Source organism: Fukomys damarensis, unplaced genomic scaffold (assembly GCF_012274545.1).
Source record: "Fukomys damarensis isolate Sample0158 unplaced genomic scaffold, DMR_v1.0_HiC HiC_scaffold_36, whole genome shotgun sequence".
Taxonomy (NCBI): domain Eukaryota; kingdom Metazoa; phylum Chordata; class Mammalia; order Rodentia; family Bathyergidae; genus Fukomys; species Fukomys damarensis.
This window is the reverse complement of record NW_022900948.1, coordinates 26,869,271-26,880,827: the sequence shown is the minus strand read 5'-3', so window position 1 is coordinate 26,880,827 and position 11,557 is coordinate 26,869,271. Positions and strand designations below refer to the sequence as shown.

The 11,557-nt window shown below is 44.2% G+C and overlaps 1 protein-coding gene across 5 annotated transcripts in view; it reads right to left on the bottom strand.

Moving 5' to 3' along the window:
• The window catches only part of Palm2akap2 (PALM2 and AKAP2 fusion), a 561,169-nt gene that overhangs the window by 103,761 nt on the left and 445,851 nt on the right, over positions 1-11,557 (bottom strand). The window lies entirely within an intron of this gene.

Here is an 11,557-nt window from a genome sequence, read left to right as displayed (position 1 = left end):
ACGGGGCGGGCGGGGCTGGATGTTTTCTAACTAGGGAGAGCTCTGAGCGTCTGGCTGGGTGCACGAGTGTCTGCGCGTGGGTGGGCGTGTCGGCGTGAGTGCAGTCTGTGTGTGCACGTGTGTGAGTGCACGCGGTGCCTGTGCGCGCTCACGTGGTCAGGAGCTCCTGCGTCCCTACCCGCGGCGTGAGAGTCCCCCGTCCCTCCGCACGGCGACTGACCCCCGAGTGGGCGCGACCGCGTGGACAGGCTGGCAAGGGGCTCTAGGTGACGGCAATCACGTCCTCGTGTGTTCTTGCGCTCCCTTGATGTGTCTGAGGTGGACACACGCTTCACGACCTCTGGCTCTCCCGCGCCTTCACGCTGCCTTCCCCGTGTGGCAGACGGCGGCTTTGTGGTGTCAAAGCCCGTGTGGTAATAAGGCCAGCTGTGGGGAAGGAGGCAGCTGATACGAAGCTCGGCGTGGGGCTCGATTAGGCAGGTGGCCGGCCAGCCATCCCCTCCCTCCCAAGCGGGCTGAAATTTCAGTCTGCCACCCCCACTCTCCATGAATATTTAAATAATGTTAATGACCCTTTGAAAATGGACCGTCTAGAAATCCTTAGTGGATGAGGGCACACACAGACGCTGCGCACGGGAAACGGCATTTGGAGTCATTGTGTGTCCTACTGTGCTTTAGCGCACGGTCTCTGCAGGAGGCATTCGTTGCATGAAGTCAGATTTCTTTAGCACGCTTTTCCCTTTGATTCCCTGCCTCCAGCTTTGCGAGTTAAGAGTCCCTGCGCTCCCCTCCCAGTTTCCACCCTGGGGTGGCCTGAGGCTTTCTCGACCCCAGTGGGAGCCCTGAGCCCTGGAGTCCTCTTCTTTTGGTGTTTGTTTATTTTGTTTTGTTTTGTTGTACAGAGGATCGAACTCTGGACCTTGCACTTGCGAGGCAGGTGAGGGGCCACTGATCTGAATCCCTGGCCATGGAGCCCTCTTCTGAGTCAGTTCTGCCTGTCAAAGCCAGCCAGCCAGAAAAGACACTGCCAGGGCCTGATTCCACTTTCCCAGGGCACAGGTTCCTGATTCCCAATACAAATACATGCAGGGAAGGACCCAGAAAGCCTATCTCCTCCAAGAACACAGCAAACCCCCTGAGAAAGGGATCTTCCCTGCCTTGAGCTTCAGGCAGAGAAGTAAAGGGGTCCTGAATGTCAATAGGCTACTTTTTCTTGGCATTTAGAGATTATTTCACTATGCTTTTTGTATATTTGTTCCTTAATTATTGAATTTCATTAGCATTTACTGGCCAGAGGATTTGTTGACTCCTTTCTCCTCTCCCTTCTTCCTTTCCTTTACTTTTCCTGTCACTGATTTAAGGAATTAAATATATGGGTCTCCTATAATCCTGATCTGTTTTCAACATTTTGCTATCATGTGAAAAACTCCCACTGAAATAAGAATCCTTGGGTATCACAGTTATTTATGATCCATACCATAGACTCTCCAGGAAGGGTTCTAAAAATGACAGCAGAAAAGATATTTTATAAACAGTGCCATGGCAAGCGCTTCACTCTTCTCATGGATTCATAAACTAGAATAAAATTTATGAATAAAATTTGTCTTATTAGCAGAAAGAATAAAGAAAGCAAATTATACCAACTGTATTCTAAATCGTTTATTTTCTAAAGCAATGTCAGTATTTTATGAAAATGAGTTTCAAGTTCAGGAAAGTCATTCTACAGAAAGCTATTAGGAGTATTAATGTAGGATAAAGGTGTTTTCAATATATATTAATTTGAGTTTTTTGTTGTTTTTTAAATAGATATTAATTTGCAAGAACATTTCCTTTTCTTCCATCTTTTAGAGTATTCAACAAGTAGCCAAGATTAAATATTTTAATATAAAAAAGACTTTTAATACATACTGGATACCCAGAAATATTTGCTTAATTTGTTCAGTGAAATCACTACAAGGCTATGAATGGCTGCATGTTAGAGGAAAAATGCCTTAAGTAATATTTTCTCCTTGACTTTTCCCTGGGACAGATGTCTATGCATATATTGGAAATCTCCCTGCCCTACAACAAAGAATGATTGAACCCCAGAGCCAGATGTGGTGGCACTTGCGTATAATCCCAGCACTCTGAGGCTGAGGCAGGAGGACCACAGGTGTGAGTCCAGAGTGAGCAACTTAATGATTTAGCTATGATAATTTTTTTTTCTTCGTACCAGGTATCAAATTTGGGACCTTGTGCTTGTGAAGCAAGCGGCAGCACCACTGAGCTAAATCCACAGCCCTACTTAGTGATTTAGCTAGACCTTACCTCAAAATAAAAAATAAAAAGGGCTGGGAATGTAGCTCAGTGGTGAAACACCTCTGGGTTCAATCTCCAGTACCCAAATAAATAATCAATCAAACAAATAAGTGAAACAAGGCACCATCCTAGAAGTAAAAAATAGCCCTTATCAGGTACCAGATCTGCTGACACCTGACCACAGACTTCCAGTATCCAGAACTATGAGAAATAAGCTTCTATTGTGTATAAATAAGAAAATAAGGGCCAGGGATTTAGTTCAGCAGCACAGCACCTGCCTGGCAAGTGTGAGGTCCTGAGTTCAATCCTTGGTACCAAAAAAAAAAAGAATACAAAATAAATAAATGAGAAAATAAAATGAGGAAAGAATTATCCCTTTGGGTTAGCTAGTCAATGAATTCCCAGAATTCACACTGATCATTTGCTTACTCTTTACCTCCCATAGTTGTTTTATTATTTATTCATCTTGCCGTTTGTATGTTTGTGGATTTCCAAATGAAGATATTTCTCTTTGCACTGATCTCTGATTCTCGGTTATGAGTAAAAATGTCATCTCTAAACATCATCAGCTTACTCATGGCCCAGATGATCCATCCACAGACTGTGTTTATGCATACACAACACACAAGACCGACAAATGTCAGTCTACAGACTGTACTGATTTACAGTTGCATTTTATCAAATTGAAAATGTGCTTCTAGACTCCTTTTCCCTTTCCCTGGGTGAGCTGGGCCCCAGGAGGCTGCGTCTGTGGACGAGACCCACCTGACTGGGCTGCACATCCGTGCCTGGGAACAACTTGGAGTGGACACTGCTCTCACAGGCAGGGAAAGGCGAGTGCAAGAAAACAGTGACAGGGACAGTGTCACATGAGAACTCTTGGCTCCTGGCTGTGTTTACTCCCATTCCTGGCCTAGTTTGCGGTGCCTGCCTTTCCTTCATTTCCTCTCCAGGGTCTCTGGCTTCCTGCATCCCAGTAAGTTTCTTTCCTGCCTATTCCACATTTATTTCCTTTTTCTACGGCCTCACACTTGGCTTCTCCTCTGCCAAACTCTCCAATGTAAGGAAATGGTGACCTGACTACATTTGTCCCCAAGTGCTTCAGCCTCTTTTTAGAAAAGAAATATTCCAAACCCCCAAAACACAGCCCATGGAATGGTTTTCATTGCGCCCTGCCCGGTAGCTGGACCTCGCCTTCCCTCCGTTTCTTACTTGCCATTGCGTCATCTAGACTGGCGCTGAAACACTCTTGTGAAGGAGGCGCTGTTCCAAACTACAGCCCTCAATGAAAAGGAGCAACCTGGGAAGCCTCATGTGGGAAAGGGTGTGGGGGTAGGGAGTTTGGCGATGGAGGGCGAGACGGTGGGGGAGAGAAAGCCAAGCTGGAATCCAGAGTCCCTGTGGTGAGGAAAACAACAGTCTTGGGCTACAGGAGATGAAATGTAGGAGCGTCCTCCATCTGTGGGTCCAGAGGCTTCAAAGTGTGTGCTGATGATGAGAATGAGTCAGGCATGGGGGCCCCTGCCTGTAATCTCAACGCTCTGGGAGGCTGACGCAGGAAGAGTGAAAGTTTGAACCCAAATTAGGCAATTTAGGGATTTAGCAAGAGCCTGTCTCAAAACAAAACAAAACAAAACATGCTGGGGATGCAGCTCAGTGTGAGGCTCCGGGTTCAATCACCAGTACCCCCTCTCCCCAGAAAGAGAGTACAACATTTTCCTATAAATCTCCAAGTGTTTCCCTCCAAGCTGTTATATTATGGAAAATATCATATTGGTTTTCAGTCACATTAGAGAAAAAAAGACTAAATATTGATATTTTAAATTTTAATAATCCTGATTACCACACAGGCAGTCTTTTGAAGCAATCTAACTTGTCAAACATTTTAATATTGACAAATAGCAAATGAGAAAGAAAGCTTTTTCCTTCTGCTGTATTAAGCATATTAAATGGCTTATTCTAGCACAAGTGTAAGTTCATCAAATAGGACTATGCTATGAAAGTGTTTTGTTGGTTTTTTGGAGGGGCTTGTTTTTGTTTTTGTTTTTCTGAGATGCAGCCTCGCTATGTTTCAAATTTATGGACTAAAAAATTTTTAAAATAAAAGAATAAAAACAAATTTATGGACTCAAGTGATCTTCCTGCCTCAGCCTCCTGGGTATTTAGGACTACTGGCATTGCCACCACGCCCAGCTCATGCTAAATTTATATACACAGACAAAGTTAATTACTTCTCTAAAGCACATTACGTTTATAGAGTGTTAAGATCACTTAGATGTTTAGAGTGTTAATAGCTTCAGCAGCATATTAAAGGCCTCTGTTGGACTGGACCTCGGCCAACACAAAATCACTTTACAAAGGGCAATAGTTTATAATAAAATCAACTAAACAAGGCATGGTGGTGCACACCGGTCATCCTGGCCCTCTGGGTAGCTGAGGCAGAGGATGCGAAGTTTGAGCCCAGCCTGGGCTAGTGACTTACCGAGACTGTGTCTCCAAAGAAAGAATTTTAAGAAGGACTGGGAATCTAGCTCAGTGCAAAGGCCCTGGGTTCAATCCTTAGTACTGAAAAAAAAATCGAAATAACTAAAACACACATATTTCACCTTGTCTCTGAAACCCTCAGGCTCATGAGTGCCTGCTCCCAAGCTCCCTTCTCTTCATCCCGTCCTCTCTCTCCTTTCCTCCTGCCCTCTCTCCATCCTTCCTGCCTTTATTCCTTCCTTGTTTTCCTACTTTCCTACCCCCCATCCCTTCCTTTCTTTTCTTTCTAGGTCACTGCATGGTTAATTTTAGGAGCAAGCATTACCAATTCAAATTTCTTAAGAAGCCAGACAGATGACAGACGAGAATAAAGCTGCGGGCATCACAAACAGTGCGTGATCTTATAAAGGACCGGGCACTGAGCCGCCCAGGAGCCACACAGTTGGGCACCCATCCGTGGGCGGACCTCAGACAGGTAGGCTGCAGACCAAAGTTGTTCCCCTCCTGGGTTAGCCAGGGCATTTGTGTTGTTTTGTTTTGTTCTGTTCTGTTTTTAGCGTGCTTGGATGGGTGAGGCTTTACCAAAATGTTAAGAGTCGTGAGACTTAAAGCTAAGATAAACACTACATGTCACCCAAGCTGTTTTTCTCATTTTACAAGACAACACAGGCTTCTTCTCCTTTCACAAATCTCCAGTTTGGGATGAGTCACAACTTGGGTGGCGGGCTTCTTCTCTCCCAGGCAGTTCTCTGTGGCTTCATCCAATCTGCGCTATGCACTGCTGAATCCCAAATTTATATCTCAGCTTGCCCTCTCTGGGCCCACAGGCTCCAGATTAACAAGGGCACAGAAACCCCAGGTGTGGTGGCTCACACCAGTAGTCCTGATATAGACGGCTAAGTTAGGCAGAAATACTGCAGACAGACGGGGCTGGGGAGAGGGGAACGGAGGGGAGGAAGGGGAGGGAGAGGGTGAGCTTTAGCGCAGAAGATGAGAAGACATCAACTGTGCTGGAGGCCCAGCCATTGAATGCCAGGCTTCAAAATAAAGATGAAATACCCGAGGGATAAGCAAAAGCTTCAGAATCACCCTTTGGAGGTCCATAAATAAACCATTGTCTTGTTAAGGGTAAACCATCTCTTCCCACCCACTAAGACTGCTAAAACAGAGACAAGACTAAAACTATGGATTATCAGTCACGATTAAACACGGCATCTCTGTACGCTGGCTACAGGACTTGCTTCCTCATTGGATCAGTGTCACCTAAGTGACTATACTTGTGATCTAATTGGTTGGTTATAGCTTGGTGGGTCCCCCCACCACAACACCAGGGGTTGAACTCTGGACCTTGCATTTGCGATGCAGGCGGCAGCACCACAGAGCTAGATCCCCGGCCCGGATGGTTATAGTTTTTCCCACATTGTGCCCACCCTCATGTCTTTGCTCTGTAAAACTTCCTTTGGGAAGTGGGCCTGTTGGGAGCCTGTTTGGGATGCTCCCGTCTCTCAGGAGCTATTCTTATTGCCCATTCCTATCCCCAATAAATGTTCCCACACTTAATCCCCATTGTTCCTTAGAATCCATCCTTCAAATTCTGGGAACATGAACTTGGTATATCTGACATCTACCAGGTTGGACGATACATTTATTTCCCTTATATCAGTCCTAGCACTGGGCAAGCTGAGTCAGGAAGATCAAGAGTCCAAGTCCAGCTTGGGCAATTTAGTGGGACCCTATCTCAAGATGAAAATTTTATGGTTTTTTTTGGGGGGGAGGTTGGTTTTTTGAGACAGGGTCTCACTATGTAGTTGAGATTGACCTGGAACTCACTATGTAGCCCAGGCTGGTCTTGAACTCACAGCAATCCTCCTGACTCAGCCTCCCAAATGCTGGGATTACAGGCATGTGCCGCCACACCCGCCTCTATGTATTTTATTTTTTAATAAATTTTATTTTATTTTCTCCCATTCCCCCCCAAGGCCCCTCTCCTCCCTATGTTCAAAAGCTGTTTCCATTTTTCCCTTTTATTTTTCACTTTCAAAATTAAAATTTTTAATAAAAGAGCTGAGAATGTAGTTCAGTACCAAGATCCTATGTTCAGTCCCCGATAGTACAAAAAATTAAATTAAGTTAAAATAAATTTTAAAATAACAGGCCTCTCTGAGCTACTTGGCTCCAGGAGTGCCATCTGGCCAGACAAATAAAGGTCTGTTCTCTCTCAAAATAAATAAATAAAGAAATAAATAAATAAAACAAACAGGAATACTGCAAGTTGGAGATCAGCCTAGGCTGTATGTCAAGTTTGAGTCCATCCTGGACTATATGGTGAGATCCTGTCTCAAAAACCAAAAGAAAAGGAAACGACATCCCTAATTCTCTCCACATCAGCCCTACCCTAAACACCGACTTTTTTCCAAAGCACTTCCCCATCACCTTCACCCACCACTGTCAGCTTGCGGCTTATCTCTCTCCCCTACACTTCGGTCATCTGTACAAGTGCAAGGCCCGGTCTCTTGCCAACATCAGGTATGCAAAACTTGGTACAGAGTAGGTACTCATTCAATATTTGTTGAATAAAATTAAAAGTGAATGACAAGTCCCTCTATTAATGGAATTTACATCTTCATAGGGCTTGGGGACTGGGAGAAGGTAAATAAAAAACAAGGGAGAAGAATGCCATAGATAATAGGCAAGAAAACTCAAAGGCCAGTTGAGTTAGTTCCTGTAGATATGAGAAGTGTATTATGCATTAGGAAGTGGTAATTATTATACAGGAAATTAAAGCTAGGTAAAGGGATAGACACTCATGGTGGTAGGAGGTGAGTATTATTTTATACAGCAGAGGCAAACACACACTCTGAGCAGGGTGGACATTTAAGTGCTGGCCTGGAAGGAGCCGAGGGGCCGTCAAGGACAAAGGGAACAGCGCATGTGGAGACTCTGAGCAGCCTGCTTAGAGCAGTCAGGAGGGTTCCTAGTAAGAAACGTGGGTGCGTGGAACGGGGTACTGGGCCAGATCATGAAGGCCTGCAAACTTTAATAAGTACTTTGGTTTTGTGTATGTAGGGGTGTGTGTGTGTTGTTGTCGTTGTTACTGTCATTCTTTGTTTTTCTGAGTAAAGATGGGGAGCTGCTGAATTATTTCCCACAAATAGCAGTAAATAATTTGGTTTACTTTTATTATTTATTTTTTTTGTTTTTAGGCTTTTTTTTTTTTTTTTTTTTTGAGACAAGGTCTCGCTATGTATCCAGGCTGGCCTCAAACTCGCATTGATCCTCCTTCCTCAACCTCCAGAGAGCTGGGATCACAGGAATGCGCCACCCTGTCCAGCTTTGGTTGTGTTTTTTTAAAGATCACAGAGGCCGCTCCTGTGCGGAGTCTGTGTTACAGAGCAGGAAGAGCAGCCATCGGACTTCTGAGAAGCTGTTGCAATGGTCGAGGAGGAGACAAGGCAGCTTAAAACTAGGTACCAGCAGTGGAGAGAAGTGGCGTCAACCAGAAGGGAAAGCTGCACCTGGCACAGGACACAAAGCCCTGCACCCAGCACGCATTCGACACATCCTTGTTTATGACACACATTCATCACGCGTATTTACTGGACGCAGATGTATCAAACGCATGCCCAATTGCTGCTCTTTATTTCAGTCCTAGAGGTTGAAGCTAGGGAATTGCACTGAGCTACATCCCCAACCCTTTTTTTATTTTGAGTCAAGGTGTCTAAGTCACTAAGTTGTCCAGGCCAGGCTCAAGCTTGCAATCCTCCTGCCTCAGCCTCCAAAAGTGCTAGGATTATAGACGGGTGCCATCTTGCCTGGCTCAATTTGTTCGTATTTTCATTTCAATTAAACGGTCTCACCAAATACTTCAAAACTCTCCTTGTCTGATCAGAATTTTTAAGAAATTTATTTTCTAAATCCAAGTATCAACTCACCAAAAATAGTTCTTAATTTGAGATTTAAAAAATGCTCTCAACTGCCAACTAGATTGTCCCACAAAGCAATTCCAAGAATTTAGGATCTCACATGCAAGGATCCCATTGACCCTTACATTTCTGACATTTTCCTAGGATGAATTAAATTGGCCTTTCATTTTTCTCTCCTATTATCTGTGACATTCTTTTCCTTTAACTCCTTAATCACAGACACAACTATTTCCAGATGTGTCACTCACACACTGAGTCTGTGTTTTGAACAGTATGGTTCTCCTGTGTGTGGGAAGCATGTCCTACGGGCTTTTCTTTGCCACGGCTCTAAATCCCAAGTGAATGGCTGTGACTGGCTCAGCATTTCTCAAGGGGCATGCAGCCAGAGCTGAGCACAGCGGCAAATGCCCATAATCCCAGCACCCTGGGAGACGGAGACAGGAAGATCACAAGTTCAAGCCCAGCCTGGACAAGTTAGTAACTTAGGGAAACCCCGAATCAATATAAAAAATAAAAGGTGCTGAGGACAAGCTCTGGGTTCAATCCCCAGTATGGAGAGAGAAAAGAATATAGAGAGAGAGCGACACAAGAACTAGCAGGCTGAGGAGGACATGTGGATCACAGACAAGAGGTGCTATAGGGCTCTAGTGTCATGGGTCAGGCAATGAGACCTAGAAGCAGAACCCTCATTCATCTTCTGATTCTGGGCATTGCCTTCTGGGCCTCAGTTTCCTGGCCTTTAAAATGGGGACAATTATGCAGCATCTTTTTTTTTTTTTTTTTTTTTTTTTTTTTTTTTTTGGTATTGGGGATTGAACTCAGGTCCTTGCATTTGCAAGGCAGGCACTGGAAGCACTGAGCTAAATCCCCAGACCTATGCAGCATCTTCATGCGTTCACAATGAGCACTGGATAACTCCATGCTTATAAATGACACAGAATGTACCTTCTAGATTCCCAATAGGAATAGATTTTGTTGCTATCATTAATCTGTGCATTGACTGTCCCGGTGGTCAAAACACCAGAGAGTCCTTAGATCAGACTGGTTCTTGACTAATTTCTCCTCATAGAAGATGGTAACTCTCCCCGCCTCAAAGTTGAATTGAACTGGATGTGGAGGCTGAGTCAGGATGATCTTTGTGAGTTCAGGCCAGCCTGGACTGCACAATGAGCTCAAGGCCAGGCTGAATTACATAGCAAGTCCCTGTCTCAAAAAAACAAACAAAACTTATTTTAAAATATCTTCTTCCCAAGTTTCGATGAAATACCTGTCCTATGGCAACTCTGGAACATTACAGGCCTAGGATGGAAGCCTGACTGCATTCTTCTAGAACCTGTGGCCTTGGGAAAGCCATGCACCTCAGGGTGTGGGTTTCCCCATCCGCAGAATGGACCCACGAGGGGACCTCTGGGGCTGCAGTTGTGTTAGATAGAAGGGTGCAGATAAAGCAGTCAACTTAGTGGCCAGCCCAGGGATGGCTGGGAGGGGAGAAGGAGTGTACAGAGCAGGAGGAAGGGAACAAGCAGAAAAGGAAGGGATAGGAAAAGGACAGGAAGAGAAGGAAAGAAGAGATGGAGAGAAGAAACGGGTGGGGGAGGTGAAGAAAGCAGGAAGGGCAGGTCAAGGAGATACAGGATAAGAAAGTTCAACAAAAATCCAACAGGAGGAGAAAGGTTTACTTTACCTTTTTTTTCTTTTTTTTCTTTTTTGAGACAGGGTCTCACTGTGTAGTTGAGACTGACCTGGAACTCACTGTGTAGCCCAGGCTGGTCTGGAACTCACAGCGATCCTCCTGCCTCAGCCTCCCGAGTGCTGAGATTACAGGCGTGCGCCCCCACACCTGGCAAGGTTTACTTTAATAAACCATCAAATGCTATGAAAAATATGTAGAAACAGGATGCATATTTTTATTTGAAAAAAAAACAAGATTTCTTGCCTCTTCTGCAGGGTCATTTCTCTTACGAGGGATTTTCCTACGTTACTCATGGGGAAGATTTAATATAAACTTGGAAATTTTGTTCATATTTTCTCTGCAAGAATGAACATTTCTAAAATACATTGAGAATAATAAATCAAACCGGCTGCGGTGATACACACCTATAATCCCAGCACTGTGGGGTCAGGAAAATCGCAAGTGTGACTCCAGCCTGGCAATTTAGCAACTCAGCAGGATCCTGTCTCAAAATAAAAAATAAAAAAAGGATGGGGATGTAGCTTAGTGCAAAGGCCCCAGTGCTGGGGGAAAAAAAAAAAATCACTCCACACATTTGAACCTCTTTAAATATGGCATGTTACACACAAGAGCGTAGGCCACATTAGTAAGCTGTTGGCCTAAAAGTGCAAATATTATATTATCTATATTATGTGTGGCATAACGTGGAAATGCAAAGATCTTAGGGAAAATTACGCAAACTCAAGGATGTGGGGTATAGTAGCCTCCTAATAAACACCGTAGGACATCTGTATGCTGAATTTCTCCTGATTCAGTAAAAGCTCTAGTGTTTTTACTGTAGGCCCAGCTTCTTTTATTTACTTGACAGGTTCTATCTTATGTTTATGAATCACTGCAAGGGAATAATAATTAAAATATGTAATCAGCAGATGAATGGGATGAAGGCCCAAGGACAAGCCTGGAAAACAATTCTTTCTCAGGGCTAAAAATCTAATCTTATCCCACCGGATAAACTGCAGCTTCTCATGTGAAAGATGAATGTAAACAATGCTGTGCATGGTGGAGCAGGCCTGTGATCCCAATATTCAGGAGGCTGAGACAGGAGGATTACCTTGAGCTCAGGCCAGCCTGAACTACACAGTAAGACCTTTTCTCAAAAAAAAAAAAAAAAAAAAAAAAA